The 16,812-nt window shown below is 46.0% G+C and overlaps 1 pseudogene; it reads left to right on the forward strand.

The window, feature by feature from the left end:
- Positions 1-436: 436 nt before the first annotated feature.
- The window catches only part of LOC139277418 (zinc finger protein 271-like), an 84,813-nt pseudogene continuing 68,437 nt past the window's right edge, over positions 437-16,812 (forward strand).

A 16,812-nucleotide genomic window follows, 5' to 3' on the forward strand; every position in this document is an offset into this window, starting at 1 on the left:
GGAACAGACACCCTGAAGCCCCGCCCACTCTTTGTTCCAGCAACAAGACAGCGCATACGCCGTGACCCCGCCCTGTCCAAGATGACGGCCGGGCCTGTCCCCGCGGGACAAACACAGGTCCTGAGGCCGACACCGGGTGTTTATAAAGATTCCCGGCCCACCTGCCGGTCCAGTTCCTCCCCACCGCCCACAATCTCCCGGAGCCGCCTGTCCTACCGAAGTCTGTCTCCGTCGCCCGCGCATGCTCAGACAGTGAGGAAGAGCCGGGCTCAGCCCCGCCCACACACACTCCGATTGGTTGGAGGACCAACCGCCCGCTCGGTCCTCCAGCCCCGCCCCCGCTCTCCCTATTGGTAGGGATCTGCCGTCAGTCACCCGGGCAGTGTGAGCTGAGCATGCGCGGAGGGGTGGGGCCGTGGGTGAGGGATGGGCGGAGGGAGCGAGTTAATAAACCCCGGGGGGACGCGGGCTTCACACACACCGAGTGCGGCCCAGGCCCCACAGCAAACATCCGCATTATCCGCTTCACACACACCCGCTGTGGGCCTCCGGCCTTTGCCCCGAGTGGGGCCCCCGGGGGAGGGGCAACTGCGGGGCTTTCTCCCGGTGACAGGCCCGGGGAGCGGCCGCCATCTTGCTGGTGCAGCAGGGCGCATGCGCGGCCTTTCCCTGGCCCAGGAACCAGGAAGAGAGAATGTTGTGAGTTTTTATCCTGGGCTCACAGTCAGGGCTTTTGTCAACTCTTTCCAGGCTGTGAGAGAAGGGGGGCAGCATTTACAGGCCGCAAACTCACAGCCTTCACATCACACACACTCCATTCAGCAGGGACCCAATATCAGCGGCCTTTCAATGTGGAAGGAGAAATGTTTGTCTGTTCTGTCTGTGGGGAAAGATTTCAAACATCAGTGTGACTGGAGAAGGCCCGAGACACACACACCCGAGTGAGAGTGTTCCAGTGCACTGACTGTGGAAAGACCTTTAACCAGTTACAAGCCTGAAAAGTGGTGTAAAAATGTCAGATTTCCAGCATCCGCAGTAATTTTCTGTTGTTTGATTGCCCGTGTTGCTCATAGAACGGAGTCCGGAAACACAGAAGGAACAATTCAGAGCTGTTTTGCATCGTGGTGGGCGCTGGATGCGGAAGTCGGTCCCTGACCTGTCTGGGTCTGTTTGTTGCATCAGTTTGAGCTGCAGTGGAGATGGAACAGAAGCTGCTGGGTTTCACCCCCACTACTGCTGAGCCCAGTGGTACCAACAGTTATCAATGTGAGACTGTCGACAGAGGTAAGTTCTAGGGGAGATAAAAGTGTTTTCTGAAAAGTATTTCATTAGAAGCTTTTATCAATTTTAAATATACAGCTTTGTTTCAATTCATTCTTGGGGATGTGGTGTCGCTGGCAAGGCCAACATATATCGCCAATCCCAAGTATTCCCACAATGCTCTTCGGGAGATAGTTCCAGGTTGTTCACTCAGCGATGATGTAGAAATGGCGATTATATGTACACGTCAGGATGGTGTGTGGCTTGGGGGGGAACTTGGAGGTGACAGATTTCCCATGCACCCGATGCCCTGGTCCTTCTAGGTGGTGGAGGTAGTGAGTTTTGGAGATTCTGTCAGTTATGGTCAAGTTGCAAATGGCTAAAGTCCCTCTACTTCGTCTCCTCCCATAGAGGTGAAAATATTGTGTAGGCCCAGACCAGGTGGCAGATTCCTTCCCTGAAGGACATTAATGAACCAATTGGGTTTTTACAACAATCTTGCAGCTTTCAGGATCACCTTTTTCTAGTGCTGGCCCTGCAAATGACCAGATTCACTCAACTCCATTTCATAACCTGCCTTTTTATGTGGGTTCTCTCACACACTTTTTTACATGTTTTAAATTCATTTTACAGGGCGTTAGAAGGAGAAGATTTGCAGACGGGAAACTTAAACCAAACATCACATCAACATCTGACAGAGTCGCTTGATTCATCAGACCTGAATATCATCGGTCTTGAAACATGGAAGCAGAAAGCACTATTCACAGCGGGGAGAAATGGTACACATGCTCTCTGTGTGGACGAGGCTTCAGTCGATCATCCAACCTGGAGAGACACAAGCGCAGTCACACCGGGGAGAGACCGTTCACCTGCTCTGACTGTGGGAAGGCATTCACTCACTCATCTGACCTTCTGAAACACCAGCGAGTTCACACTGGGGAGAGGCCATTCTCCTGCTCTGTGTGTGGCAAGGGATTCACTTGTTCATCTCACCTGCTGAGACATCAACGAGTTCACACTGACGAGAGACCTTTTAAATGCCCGGACTGTGGGAAATGCTATAAAAGTTCCGGGGAACTGACGTGCCATCAACGTGTTCACACCGGGGAGAAATCGTTCAGGTGCTCTCGCTGCGGGACTGGGTTCAGGCGGTCATCTGAGCTCACTGTACACCAGCGAGTTCACACTGGGGAGAAGCCGTTCACCTGCTCCGTGTGTGGGAAGGGATTTGCTCAGTCATCTGACCTTCTGAGGCACCAGCATGTTCATGCTGATAAGGGACCTTTTAAATGTTTTGACTGTAAGAAGAGATTAATGAGCAAAAGGAATCTGCTGAGACACCAGCGCACTCACACTGGGGAGAGGCCGTTCACCTGCTCAGTGTGTGGGAAGGGATTTATTCAATCATCCCACCTGCTGACACACCAGCGAGTTCACACCGAGAGACCTTTTAAATGTCCTGACTGTGAAAAGAGATTAATAAGCAAAAAGGATCTGCTAAAACACCAGCGAGTTCACACTGGGGAGAGGCCGTTCATCTGCTCTGTGTGTGGAAAGGGATTCACTCAGTCATCCGACCTTTTGAGACACCAACGTGTTCACTCTGGGGAGAGGGCGTTCAGCTGCTCCGTGTGTGGGAAGGGATTCACTCAGTCATCTGACCTTCTGAGACACCAGCGAGTTCACACTGGGGAGCGACCGTTCACCTGCTCCGTGTGCGGGAAGGGATTCACTAATTCATCCCACCTTCTGAGACATCAGCGAGTTCACAAGTGTAGGAAATAGCTATTGGATCCAAAAATGGGGTTTTAATTCTTAAGGAACAGAGAAGGATAATAAACTGAAGAAATGCAGCTAGGAACAAATGGCAGGAATGTCCGTGAGGACAGATAACAAGCAGCAAAGACAAATGGCTGAGGCCAGGGCATGGAGAGTGATAAAGTCGCAAAATACAAGACAGCACAGAATGGTAGAATAAATAAGAAACTCCTCCAAGACCTAAAAACTAAACAATATGGAGCCACAAGTCATAAAATGTCCTTAAAGAAACATAAGACATTTCCCAGAAAGATGAGAAAAGGCCTTGTCAGCTCGGCCAGGAAGGGACCATGAGAAATGCATAATATTTTTCAGTTAGAGCATCGACGGTGAATCACATTTCTCAATTTGATTATCGATGAGAGACAAATGATTGACACCAGGTAATCACCAGCCCACCGCGATAAAGTATAAAAAGAGGACTGAACGTGAAATAGTTCACGTAAGGGGTGAAGATTTCCTCGGGGTGGAAATCAATGCTGGCCAACACCTGATCAAGTTTAGCCTCGGATGAATCGATGCTGGTTAATAACCTAGCATCTCCAACAGCTCGAGAGACAGACCAGGAGAAGTGACTGTTGCTGCAGGCTGCAGAGATTTTCTGACCTGAGACCTCCGCGCTGTCTCATTGGGCATCTAACAGTCTGTCTGTCTGTTGTCAAGGAAATTTTAGCTTAAATTAACTCAGGCGGAGACTTTCAGAGTTGCACTTCGAGAAAATTTTATTTTCTAACAAGATATCTTGACGAGTCCGCTCAGTCCGCACTGAGGCAAAACTCTGAGTTTTACAAGCAAACCCGCTCTATATTTATACAGTCAAAACAGGAACTTTATCTAAAACACACCACACATGAACATTAATCATACATTCTGTAAATGCAATCAAAGCAGGAACTTTATCTAAAACACCTCATATGAGCATTAATCATACATCCTGTAAATACAAATGTCATTTCAGGAGACAGACTTTTATCTTGTCCTTGCATAGTTTCTCCCTGTCCGTATTCCGATAAGCAGGGTATCTGGAAACTCATGTAAACACTAGATAGTCATGTATTTGCAACATGCTTTGTTCCAAGATCTGAGAGGTTTGGGTGTTTTTTTTTCTAGCTCCACTAATTTAATTAACTCAGCAAGAAGTGAACTTAACCCTTTCCTTAAAAATAGGGCTTAGATCATTTTCTTCCACAATTCCCTCCTTGTTGATCTTTTACTAGATCAACACAGTTTCTTATATATTCTTTTCTTGTTCAAAAGGGGGTTCATACCCCTCAGGGTAGGGTCGCATTTTAAGACATTCCTCTTCATTGTAATCATCTACTTTTCCCTCTGCAATTTAACCTTCCTTTTATGGACACACTTTTCCTTTCTACTTGGGATACCAGGCTCATTACTTGACTAATTAATTTTTTCAACTTTATCCATATTCCACAAATGATTATTAATAATGTAAGCATCACTACACCCACGATTATTATGGGGTGTACAGCTAGCTTCAGTACTGCTGAAGCTTTTGGGGACCATCCGAAAAACACATCCCACCAGTGGTGTACTGTCAAAGAGGTGACTTCATCTGCGATTCTTACTAGTTGCCCCTTCTTGTAACTCATTTCGACTCTAAATTGGTGGATGTCTCTGCCTCGTTTTGCTTGTCATTACTTATCAAATTGTGCAGTCTGGTCAAATTAATTACAGGGGGTAGGGGTTCAATCTTGTGCACAGACAGATATTTTTCTACATTTTGCCATTGCCCAAAGGTATAAGTTCTTTTTTTTTCTTCTGAGTATGTAAAGTTATCTTGCTGCCTTGCCTTATCTCTTTTCCCCCACTCCATAATCTCCCTTCCATACTTTTCCTTCTTCAAGTAATTCTTCTTCCTGTCTGGCTCTCACTGCTAAAATGATCAGAACGCCCAATGTCCACTTATAGTTTATCCAAGAGTTCCGCCTCATCTTCCCTTTTCTGTTTACTTCTATAACACTCTTGAACTAATTCGTTACAATAACAACACGCAAGCACGATAGTAACAGTAACCCAAATAATAAAGGCCCAAACTGGCATACAAATGAGTTCTGACATTCGTCCCTGGACTTTTGGGTAACTATAGATACTTTTAAGTCCAAAATACACAATGAGTGAACACAAAATAAGAGCAGGTCCAGTTCTTCAGCGAGAAGATGGCTGTTTTCTTAGTCGGGCAACCGTAGCTCGTCCTGGTTCAATGCCTTTTCTTTCGGCTGTAATTCGTCGGGGAAATAATATTTACAGCGGGTTGCATGCACCCAGTTTGGGTGCTTTTCCAACTTCAAAGCGGTTCGATTTGTAAGAATTATCTGATACGGTCCTTTCCACCTAGGAGAAAAGGATTCTTTAATGTTTTTACTAACACTTGATCTCCAGGCCTGAAAGGGTGCATATTTCCTTCTGACGGGGGCACCTGTGTCTGCTTTATTTGTTCGTGCACACTCCTCGCTATTTCACACATGGCTTGAGCATACTTTAGTGATTTTTCATAATTCCAAATTAATGCTATTTTTTCAGCCACCAGTGGTGGTTTTACGCCGGTAGGCATGGGTCTTCCCAACAAGGCTTCATGTGGTGTCAAACCAGTGTTTCGGTTTTTTTTGGTCTCTAATTGTATACAGTACCAATGGTAAGGCATCTGGCCACTTTAGTCCTGTCTCCTGACATACCTTGGTGAGGGTAGATTTTATTATCCCATTTACTCTCTCTACCATTTCCGAGGACTGTGGTTGATATGGTATATGTAACTTCCACTGGAAACCTAATGCTTCTGCAAGATTTTGCACTATTTTTCCTTTGAAGTGTGTTCCCCCGTCACTGTTGATTCCCATAGGTATCCCATATTTTGGTACTATTTCTTTAAATAGAATTTTTACTACTGTTCGGGCATCGTCTCTCCTAGTGGCGTACGCTTCTATCCACCTTGTGAACATATCTACTATGACTAATAGGTACTTAAGACCTGATACTGGAGGCATGTGGACAAAATCAATTTGCAAATTCTCAAAGGGCATACTTGGCTGGGGTAGATGATCATATTCGGCAGGTGTTTTACCTCTGTTATTTTGTTGACAAATTTGGCATGTTCTAGCAACTTTCTCAATTACTACTGTTATTCCTGGTGCATACCACTGTGTATTAATAGCATGTATCATCCCTCCTTTGCCCATGTGAGCCTGACCGTGTGCTAGGCGAGACAGGGGCAAAAATAGAGATCTAGGGCAAACAGTTCACCCATCAGGGTGACACCAAATGTCGTTTTTGAGAAAACAACCCTGGTTTTCCCAAGTTCTTTTTTCTTGTATAGTAACTTGTTGAGCTGTTTTAAGTTGTTGGATGTCGAGTATCTGTGGAGGGGGGACTGCGACTGCTTGAAGGCAATCTACTTGCGCCGAAGCGGCCTGTTTGGCTGCTTCGTCAGCCCTCCTATTTCCTACTGATACTTCATCCTCACCGGTTGTGTGAGCTGTACATTTGATAACGGCTACCTTACTTGGCAACTGAATGGCATCTAATAGATTAAGCACCAGTTGAGAGTGCTTAATATGCTTTCCACCAGAGGTGATAAAGCCTCTGTTTTTCCACAGTTGTCCAAAATCATGGACCACACCGAATGCATATCTAGAATCAGTATAGATATTAGCAGTTTGATCTTTAGCTATTATACAAGCTCTAGTGAGGGCAAACAATTCAGCAGCCTGAGCCGAGGTTCCGGAAGGCAGGGCGAATGCTTCAACAGTTTCGTGGGGGTTTACAATAGCATAGCCTGCCAAAAGCAAATCATCCGATGATCCATCCGTATAGAGAATAAGATCAGGATTATCCATTGGCTCTGAGAGCAGATCGGGTCTTGGTAAGGTGGCTATTTCCACTGTTAACAGACAATCTTGCTGGTCTGGATCCTCTACTTCTCTAGTAGGAAGAAAGGTGGCTGGGTTTACTACCGGTGCACGTCGAAAGGTATAGTTAGGGTGTGACAGCAGTAATACTTCATAACCTGTTCTTCTAGACGCTGTAACGTGTTGTGTGGCAGCTGAATTCAAAAGTAACAACACAGCATGGGCTGTAATGACAGTACATGGATAGTCCAAAACAATAGGTACCGACTTCTCCACCATGACCGCAGCAGCAGCTACAGCACGTAGACACGCTGGCATTCCCTTACTACTGGTGGCAGCAAAACCGAATAATAAGCAACTGGTCTATTTCCCCCACCATGTTCTTGGGTTAGTACTGCTGTTGCAAATCCTTCTTTCTCATTCACATACATCTGAAAAGGTTTACCATAATTCGGAAGTCCCAACGCCGGAGTATTAGTAATGGCTTTCTTTAACTGTTTAAATGCCTCGTCTCTCTCTGGGGTCCACTCCACCTTGGGTGGGGCATCATTTAGGGCAGCTGATCTTAGGACCGCATCCCATTCTCGATAATCAGGGATCCATTGTCTACAGTACCCAACCATCCCTAAAAATGACAAGATATCCTTCTTTGTCTTCGGTATGGTGGCACTTTGTATTGTCTGAATTCTTTCTGGTCCTAGCTGCCTCTGCCCTTGAGATATGTGAAAACCCAGGTACTGGACTTGAGTCTGACAAAATTGTAACTTTTGTAACGACACTCGGTGCCCTCTTTCACATAGGTGCTGTAACAGTTTTAGGGAATCTTGCATGCACCTGTATCCGTGGCTAGAAGCCACAAGCAAATCGTCCGCATACTGCAACAGCACAGACTGGTCCGATAATGAACAATCTTCGAGGTCTCTTTTTACTGCTGCTGCATATACTGCGGGGCTTTCGGTGTATCCTTGGGGCAACCTGGTCCATGTGTACTGCTGTTTCTTGTAGGTGAAAGCAAACAGATACTGACTCTCTTGATTTAATGGGATGGAGAAAAAGGCTGAACACAGATCTACCACAGTAAAGACAGTTGCTGTTGGTGGGATAGCAGATAGTATAATGTTGGTGTCCGGTACCACAGGGGTGATAGGGACTACTATCTTATTAATAGCTCTCAGATCTTGCACAAATCTCCACTCATTCGGCCTATTAACCTTTGTTATGGGCAGTATCGGAGTGTTACCCGGGCTCTGTGTCTTTTCTAAAACTCCTTGTTCCAACAATGCAGAAATGACTGGCTCTATCCCATTTTCTGCCTCTGGAGGCAGTCTGTACTGCCTAATGCTTGGTAACACGGCGTTCTTTATCAATTGTACCCGATGGGGTACTGCAGAATGTACTTGCCCAACATGATTCTTATGCTTTGCCCAAAGTTCAGAAGATACTTGATTCAATGCCATTGGCAGCTTAGGGCTTGGTTGTTCCGGGGGTTGCTGTTTTTCAAAAGTGGAGGCATGACTTTTACCTTTCCACTGGAGAATCCCCCTGTTGTGGGTGATAAATTCTATCTCCGCATTTTGCAATTTTATTACTGCCCAAGGTTGATAGCCTTGTTGCTGTTTTTCTTTTTCTATTCCTACAATTATCGGACCCATATCTTTAGGTTTCGCTGGCGGTTTTACAGCCAATGTCAGATCCTTCTGGTCCAAAATAAATGCGGGGCGAAGCTTCTACTATTCTTTTTTTTTAAAAAAGGATTGTACCAGACACTGGTAAGTTTCAGCTTTTTGTCGAGTGTACCAGGCTGTACAGTGAAGCTGAACTGTCTCAAAGCTTGTCAAAATTATATACATCAATTCTTCAGTATTAGGGTCGATTTTAGCTTTTAAATTTTGTGTAACTTCATGTATCAAAGGGGAGTAGAAGTTACCATTCAATTGCCAACAATAGAGGGCAGCCTTTTCTTTGTTACCCTCCCTTTTCTCCTCTTCAATCCCATTAAAGAACTGATGGATTTTATTTGGAGGGAACTCCATGAACATCCCTTCCTTTGTGTAATAAATTGTGGCTCCTAGTTTGCACAAAGTCTGTCTTCCTAATAAAGGGAGAGGTGTTGTTTTAGAGACTATCAAAGTCTCATTATTAACTTGTCTTTATAGTTGAATAGTCCCTCCCTATCTGTATTGGCCAGTACTGTAATTGTCTCTTTCCAATCTTTTCCTTGCCAGTCCAAAACCATTATCTTGTATGTTCTGGCTTGTTGTGGCAACATACAATTTATCAAGGTTTGTGCTGCCAAAGGTTCATTTTGATCCATCGGTATTCCTGCATGTTCGTCCCAACTGTTTTTCCATCTGCCTGCAAAATCTATCATTGATTCTTCTGCTTTCTGCAAGCAGCGGGTGACTTCCCCTATATCCCCATGCCTTTTAGCCCCTTGCAGAATTGCGTTCTTTCCTCGGTGTTTCAGCCAATGGGTTAATGACTCATTGCCGTTATCCAGCAAGTCATCATTAACTCTCCAGTCTCCATTTTCCCTAGTGGGATGGGGAACATATCTTTTACTCCCTGCCAGGAAGAACCATAGGCCACTTGCAATAATAATTTAACATCTCCTGGGAGTGGATTGTAAATTGTACACGTTTGCTCAAGCCAGTTGTGAAATGCTATTGGTTTCTTTACCGGATTTGGGGCGGCTGAGATCATATCTCTGGCTTCTCCAGGGGACCAGGGTTTCAGAACTGCTGTAGTTCCTATCATTACCCTAGGATTTTGGTGGACGGTAGAGTCGGCTGCTTCTTTTGCCGTTTGTCACCTTGTTTGGTGAGGACCTCTTTTCCCTGTGTCCTGGTTTGCTACCCCCCCTCTCCTGCTTAGGCTTCCCCTGATCCTGATGCTCCCGGATCTCATCCACCGGCTCCTCCATTAGATGGCTGATCCGGAGGGGCTGCTAGTTCCCTCGGAACTTGATTTCTATGGGCAGTGATTATTTCTATAATTTCCTGCCAACTATCTTGTTTTGGGGGTTCTATGTGGGGATAGAGTCCTACTGCTGGTGCTGAGGGGATAGGAAGGCCCAGAGGACTATAAGAGGGAGGTTTTTCATTTTCCCTTTTTTCCTTTTCTTCTGATCTTAGGGGGTTGGTGCCTTTTAGCAAGCTCTGTCCATTTTTTAAAACAGTTTTCCATATCGTCCCTATCCCAAGTAGGGTCTCCCCCTCCTTCCTTGGTTGTTTTTCTCCATTCCTCAATCAAAGATAACTTAAAACTTCCTCCATATGGCCAATCCTCATCAGACCAACCGTACAAATCGCTGCTAAACGTTACCGCATATCTGTCATCTCCTGTTTCCTTAATTACAGTGTCTGCCGGCGAGCCGGGCGGCACAATGGGATCTCCTACCTTCTCTCGTTGCTTTACTACCTTACGGATTCTTTTCTTGGTCTTAGGATGTACTTTCATTCTTTCAGTCGAGAGGTCGTCTTTCTTTCCTTTTCTAGGAGCTGGGTGCGAGCGCCCTGCTCGACTAGAGCCGTTTCCCATTCTTCCGGGTGCAATGTCTCGCGATCTTTTCTGAAATGAGAGTTGGGACACTCCTACAAAATATACAATAATTTACAAAGCGCTCACTGGTGTTCTCTCTCCCGCTCAGCTCGGGGTCTCCTTTTGCCTTTTTGTTACTTTAGCTTCTTTACGGTAGCTACCTTAAATGCCTCACCCCCCGGGGATCTCGGCGGCTCGTCCCCCTTCTAGCTAGGACGGCCTAGGCACCTTCCTCCTTTTGGCTAGGAAGGTCCTTAAAATTCCTCTTTTCTTTTTAAAAGTTAAATTTAGTTCTTTCGGATCTCGTTTTTTAGAGATCCTGCCGACTACGCCAGAATCTCGAGGAAATTTTAGCTTAAATTAACTCAGGTGGAGACTTTCAGAGTCTCACTTCGAGAGAATTTTATTTTCTAACAAGATATCTCGGAGAGTCCTCTCAGTCCGCACTGAGGCAAAACTCTGAGTTTTACAAACAAACCCACTCCATATTTATAAAGTCAAAACAGGAACTTTATCTAAAACACATCACACATGAACATTAATCATACATTCTGTAAATGCAATCAAAGCAGGAACTTTATCTAAAACACCTCATATGAGCATTAATCATACATCCTGTAAATACAAAGGTCATTTCAGGAGGCAGACTTTTATCTTGTCCTTGCATAGTTTCTCCCTGTCCGTATTCTGATAAGCAGGGTATCTGGAAACTCATGTAAACACTAGATAGTCATGTATTTGCAACATTCTTTGTTTCAAGATCTGAGAGGTTTGGGTGTTTTCTTTTCTAGCTCCACTAATTTAATTAACTCAGCAAGAAGTGAACTTAACCCTTTCCTTAAAAATAGGGCTTAGATCATTTTCTTCCACAATTGTGCTTCGGGATCGTAGATCGCTCTACTGACACGGGTTGTATGTCTATTATACTTATCTTAACCACATGGAATATCGGATTATGCTTTAAACTGTAGCTCTTTAATAAAGTACCTTAAAACTCCTAAGACCCTTTGGGTGTCTGTGATGAATGATCCAAATCTTATACAAGTGAGTGCAGGCGTTGGATTCAGCTGTTATTGTTGCTGCTAGTCACATCCATGTTCACACTGACTGTTGTGGTTTGTTTCTGCTGATAAACTCCAGCCCAGTTATAAGGTTATTAATATATTTGACATATATCCAGAATATTATCATGGCTTTCAACACAATGTTGTATATTTTTGTTTTCCCCACCCCCTGAGTGTTTAGCATCACCTGGCTGGAGCTCAGCGAGGACAATCTGAGGGAGGATCGTACGGCGGGGGGAGGGGGGGGGGGGGTGGAACAGAACTTCTGCTGGACACGGTCCTTCAGGGCCACACTGAGAGGGGCAAACGGCACTTTGGTCTTTCTCATTTCTGCACTGATGGAAAAGTTGCTGTGCGAGTTAATCTCGAAGCACTCCACGTCCAGGTGATATTCACCCAAGGGTATTTAGAGAGATGTGACGAGTGCTCTGTGAGCCCCTTGCTCGTATGTTAAACAGCTCGATAGAGTCCGGGATTGTTCCTGAGATGGGAAGGTAGCTGATCTAGCTCCACTTGACCAAACTGAGTGACTCCTGCCAATGAACCAGAAGCTGCACAGAATCTCACTGGTCCTAATTTTACAAATACCGTTCACCACAACAGATGGGAGATCTGTGATGTGCTGATCTTATCACTAATTAACGTCTCATTAATGTGACTGTGGATGGATTCACTTAACCTTCTTTCAGTATTGTTACTATAGTTTGATTAAGAACATAAGAAATAGGAGCAGGAGTAGGCCATTTTACCGCCCGCCGCTGTTTTGACCATTTGGATGACAGAAATCGTCATGCATCGCTGCACGAGAACACTCGACTTCAGGCCATCGTGTGGAGGAGGAGGAGGAAGAGGAACCTGGCGTGGAACCCATGCCACCACCAGCACAACCACAGGGGAGGCATCATGGAGATTTTGCTGCTGCAAAAGCCTGATATCGGCAGCTCATAATTATCCACCGTTGTCTGGCCACTCTATCCCACCATGTTGACTCTTCCCACTCTTATTCTGCAAATGCGACACTACACAGGAATGGTTAAGGTGAACAAAATAATTTATTAAGCATTGTAAACTTTGTCAACTTTGTAAACTTAATTGTGAAACTTTAAAATAACAAATGAACTGAATCCAGCATCAACAACACAATCCAGAGCATCGTCATACAACATCAAACATAGGATGCATCGAGCATCAGCAACACAATCCAGCAACCCCTGCCCCACTATCCTTTACCACCAGCTTTTGCCAACCTTCCCCTTATCCCTCTCCCTTACCTGCTGCTCCTAACCCAAGTGGTACCGAGATGGTGTGCAGCAAGGCTGCCAGTCTCTGCTGTGTTGGTGGTGGGGGGGGGGAGAGAGACAATGGGGATGCCGCCTCGGGATACACTGGAGCAGCTCGTGGCGTGGAAGGCCCGGCTTATGACTGGCGAGTCTCTTCATCGGCGTTGACAATCACAGGTGGTTGGGATCTGGGTGTGACAGAGGGGAATGCAGAGAGTATGGCGGGAGCGTTTATGGACTGCATCACCTGCCCAAGCTGAAGCAGAGCTTGTGCCTGTGATGCGCCATATTTCGCAAGGCTTCGCGCCACAATCTCCGGGATTCCAGTATCATTGCTGGATGCTACCAGCCTTGTGTGGGCAGTGATGGTCTCGCAGGTTTCTCGGCTCGCACCGACAATTTGTGACCTTACCTCCGTAATGGTCGCAGTGAGACTCTCGATGCTTGCGGGAATCCTACCCAAGACATCAAGGAGCTGACGGGTGACCTGGATGCTCTCCCTGGACATTCCCACCATGTCCAGCTCAGCGTCTGCCTATCTGTCAGCAGACCGACTTTGTCATCTCACCCCTCCGGAGAAATAACATACGGGATTCGACCCCAGAACTGCGTTGATGCACGCCACTGGTCCTAGGAGCCCCGGATTCCTCAAACCCTGAGAACGTCATGTCGTCCCCAGAGGAGCTGAGTGCTGATGGTAAAACGGATGGATTGCAGCTGTCCCGGAGCCAGCTGATTGGTAAACTCCTCCTCCACACCATGGCCTGATGTGGAGTGTTCTCTTCAGGGAACAGATGAGAGGTTAGCAACAGGGGAGGGGACAGGGTGACGTGAGGAAGGTCACATAGCACAGGCTCATTTGAAGGACCGCCGCTACTCCATTATATCTAGTCCAGGACATTGCTCCAACCCCAGTCCACAGAGAGTGCATCACATTGCCCTAACCCAACCCAGGGAGTGTACAGGACGTACTCTCAGTTTCCGAGTGGGGATCAGTGTCCCCAGTGACAACTGCCCGACCTGAGACACCGATGAGGCCTGTCACTCGCTCCTTGATGTCAGTGAGTGGCAGGGTCTGAGACGGACCACCACCTGTCCACACCTGCTTCCACCAATTGTGTAACTTCTTTGCCTGCAAAGATGAAAATGGGAATGCTTACAAGAGGGTCCATCCGCTCTTGTGGCATAGATAGCCACCAAAGCACTTATGCCATACGGTGTATGTAATAGAGTCCTCTGTTTAATGGCCTTGGAAGTTGCACTTTGTTCATTAGGAGGACATTGAAGTGCGGAGACATCTTATGAGATCTCAGAAAGCAATCTTAATAATGTGTAAAGATCACTCATGGCAAATAGGGTGTTAAACTAAGCCTGCCTATGTGTCATGCATTTTAGGAGGCAACCCACAGAGTGCTGAGAGACAGCAACAGCATGAGAACAAATAGTGTGTCAGATTTATAATTGAAGTAATGAAGGAGTGCATCAATTAAAATGGTACCCACTCTGACCACCCTCGAAAGATCACCTGAGGTTCTCTCGGCACTGTGTGCCACTGCTGACTACAGTGTCTGAGGCAGAGACCTCGTCAGTGATGCACTTGAATATTGATGGCAGTGGTCTAGATCCACCCCGAAGATGCAACTCCTGCCATGTTCTTTCCACAGCCCCCACTCAAGCTTCATTAACCTTGTGGCTGAATCGCTTAGCACGCTGTCTGGAATTGTCGTCCTCCATTATCAAAATCCAAATGTAGAATGGCTGATTCAGCCCCGGGTGTACTGCGTGCATGTGGCCGTGGCCATGCCCTGCATTAGTGTCTGTGATCGGACAGCACATCAGAAGCACGGGAAGAAAAAGAAATTGCGCATGCGCAGAACGGCCAATTTATTTAGCGTTGGAACTTGGCTCTGGTGCAAAAATTGTGTGGTGCAACGCCAGAGTTAGCGCGAATGCTCATGAACTTTCATTTGGCGAAAGTTGTGCTAACGTTAACCCGGCACAAAATCTTTGAATCCGCCACAAATTGTGCCTGCAAACAGCCAAAAACGCAAACAGCCGAAAGTCCAGCCCTATACAGTATTATAAGGTTTAGATTAGCTATGGAAAAGGACAGGCAGGTAAAAATGCGTAATTGGAGGAAGGCAAATTTCAGTGGGTTCAGAACAGATCTGGCCTAGGTAAAGTGGAACGAAAGATTGGCTGCCTTTATAGGGGTGATGGTTCCGATATACTCGAGGTACTTTCCCACGAGGGGGAAACATAACAAAAGTAAAAGAAAAGCAGGAGTCGGCCATTTTGCCCCTCGAGCCTGCTCTGCCATTCAATAAGATCATGGCTGATCTGATCATGGACTCAGCTCAACTTCCCTGCCTGCTCCCCATAACCCTTTACTCCCTTATCGCTCAAATATCTGTCTAAAGTAGGGCAACGAAAGCCAGAGCTACCTAGATGATGAAAGAGAGAGTATGAAGCAGCAAAAAGAGGCGTATGACAGACGTCAGGTTGAGTAAACAAGTGAGATTCATAGAAACATAGAAAACAGGTGAAGGGGTAGGCCATTCGGCCCTTCGAGCCTGCATCACCATTCAATAAGATCATGGCTGATCATTCACCTCAGTACCCCTTTCCTGCTTTCTCTCTATACCCCTTGATCCTTTAGCCGTAAGGGCCATATCTACCTCCCTCTTGAATATATCCAATGAACTGGCATCAACAACTCCCTGTGGCAGGGAATTCCACAGGTTAACAATTCTGAGTGAAGAAGGTTCTCCTCATCTCAGTCCTAAATGGCCTACCCCATATCCTAAGACTGTGTCCACTGGTTCTGGACTTCCCCAACATCGGGAATATTCTTCCCGCATCTAACCTGTCCCGTCCCATCAGAATCTTATATGTTTCTATGAGATCCCCTCTCATCCTTCTAAACTCCAGTGTATAAAGTCCCAGTTGTTCCAGTCTCTCCTCACATGTCAGTCCAGCCATCTCTGGAATCAGTCGGGTGAACCTTTGCTGCACTCCCTCAATAGTAAGAACATCCTTCCTCAGATTAGGAGACCAAAACTGAACACAATATTCCAGGTGAGGCCTCACCAATGCCCTGTACAATTGCAGTAAGACCTCCCTGCTCCTATACTCAAATCCCTTAGCTATGAAGGCCAACATGCCATTTGTCTTCTTCACCGCCTGCTGTAGCTGCATGTCAACTTTCAATGACTGATGAACCATGACACCCAGGTCAGGTTGCACCTCCCTCTTCCTAATCTGCCGCCATTCAGATACTATTCTGTCTTTGTGTTTTTGCCACCAAAGTGGATAACCTCACATTTATCCACATTATACTGCATCTGCCATGTATTTGCCCACTCACCTAACCTGTCCAAATCACCCTACAGCCTCTTAGCATCCTCCTCACAGCTTAGTGTCATCTGCAAACTTGGAGATATTACACTCAATTCCTTCATCCAAATCATTACTGTATATTGCAAAGAGCTGGGGTCCCAGCATTGAGCCCTGCAGCACCCCACTAGTCACTGCCTCCCATTCCGAAAACAACCCGTTTATCCCAACTCTCTGCTTCCTGTCTGCCAACCAATTCTCTATCCATGCCGATACATTACCCCCAATACATGTGCTTTGATTTTGCATACCAATCTCTTATGTGGGACCTTGTCAAAGGCCTTTTGAAAGTCCAAATACACCACATCACTGGTTCTCCCTTGTCCACTCTACTAGTTACATCCTCAAAAAATTCGAGAAGATTTGTCAAGCATGATTTCCCTTTCATAAATCCATGCTGACTTGGACCGATCCTGTCACTGCTTTCCAAATGCGCTGCTATTTCATCCTTAATAATTGATTCCAACATTTTCCCCACTACTGATGTCAGGCTAACCGGTCTATAATTACCCGCCTTCTCTCTCCCTCTTTTTTTTTTAAAGTGGCGTTACATTAGCTACCCTCCAGTCCATAGGAACTGATCCAGAGTTG

This window comes from Pristiophorus japonicus, chromosome 12 (assembly GCF_044704955.1).
Source record: "Pristiophorus japonicus isolate sPriJap1 chromosome 12, sPriJap1.hap1, whole genome shotgun sequence".
NCBI lineage: Eukaryota > Metazoa > Chordata > Chondrichthyes > Pristiophoridae > Pristiophorus > Pristiophorus japonicus.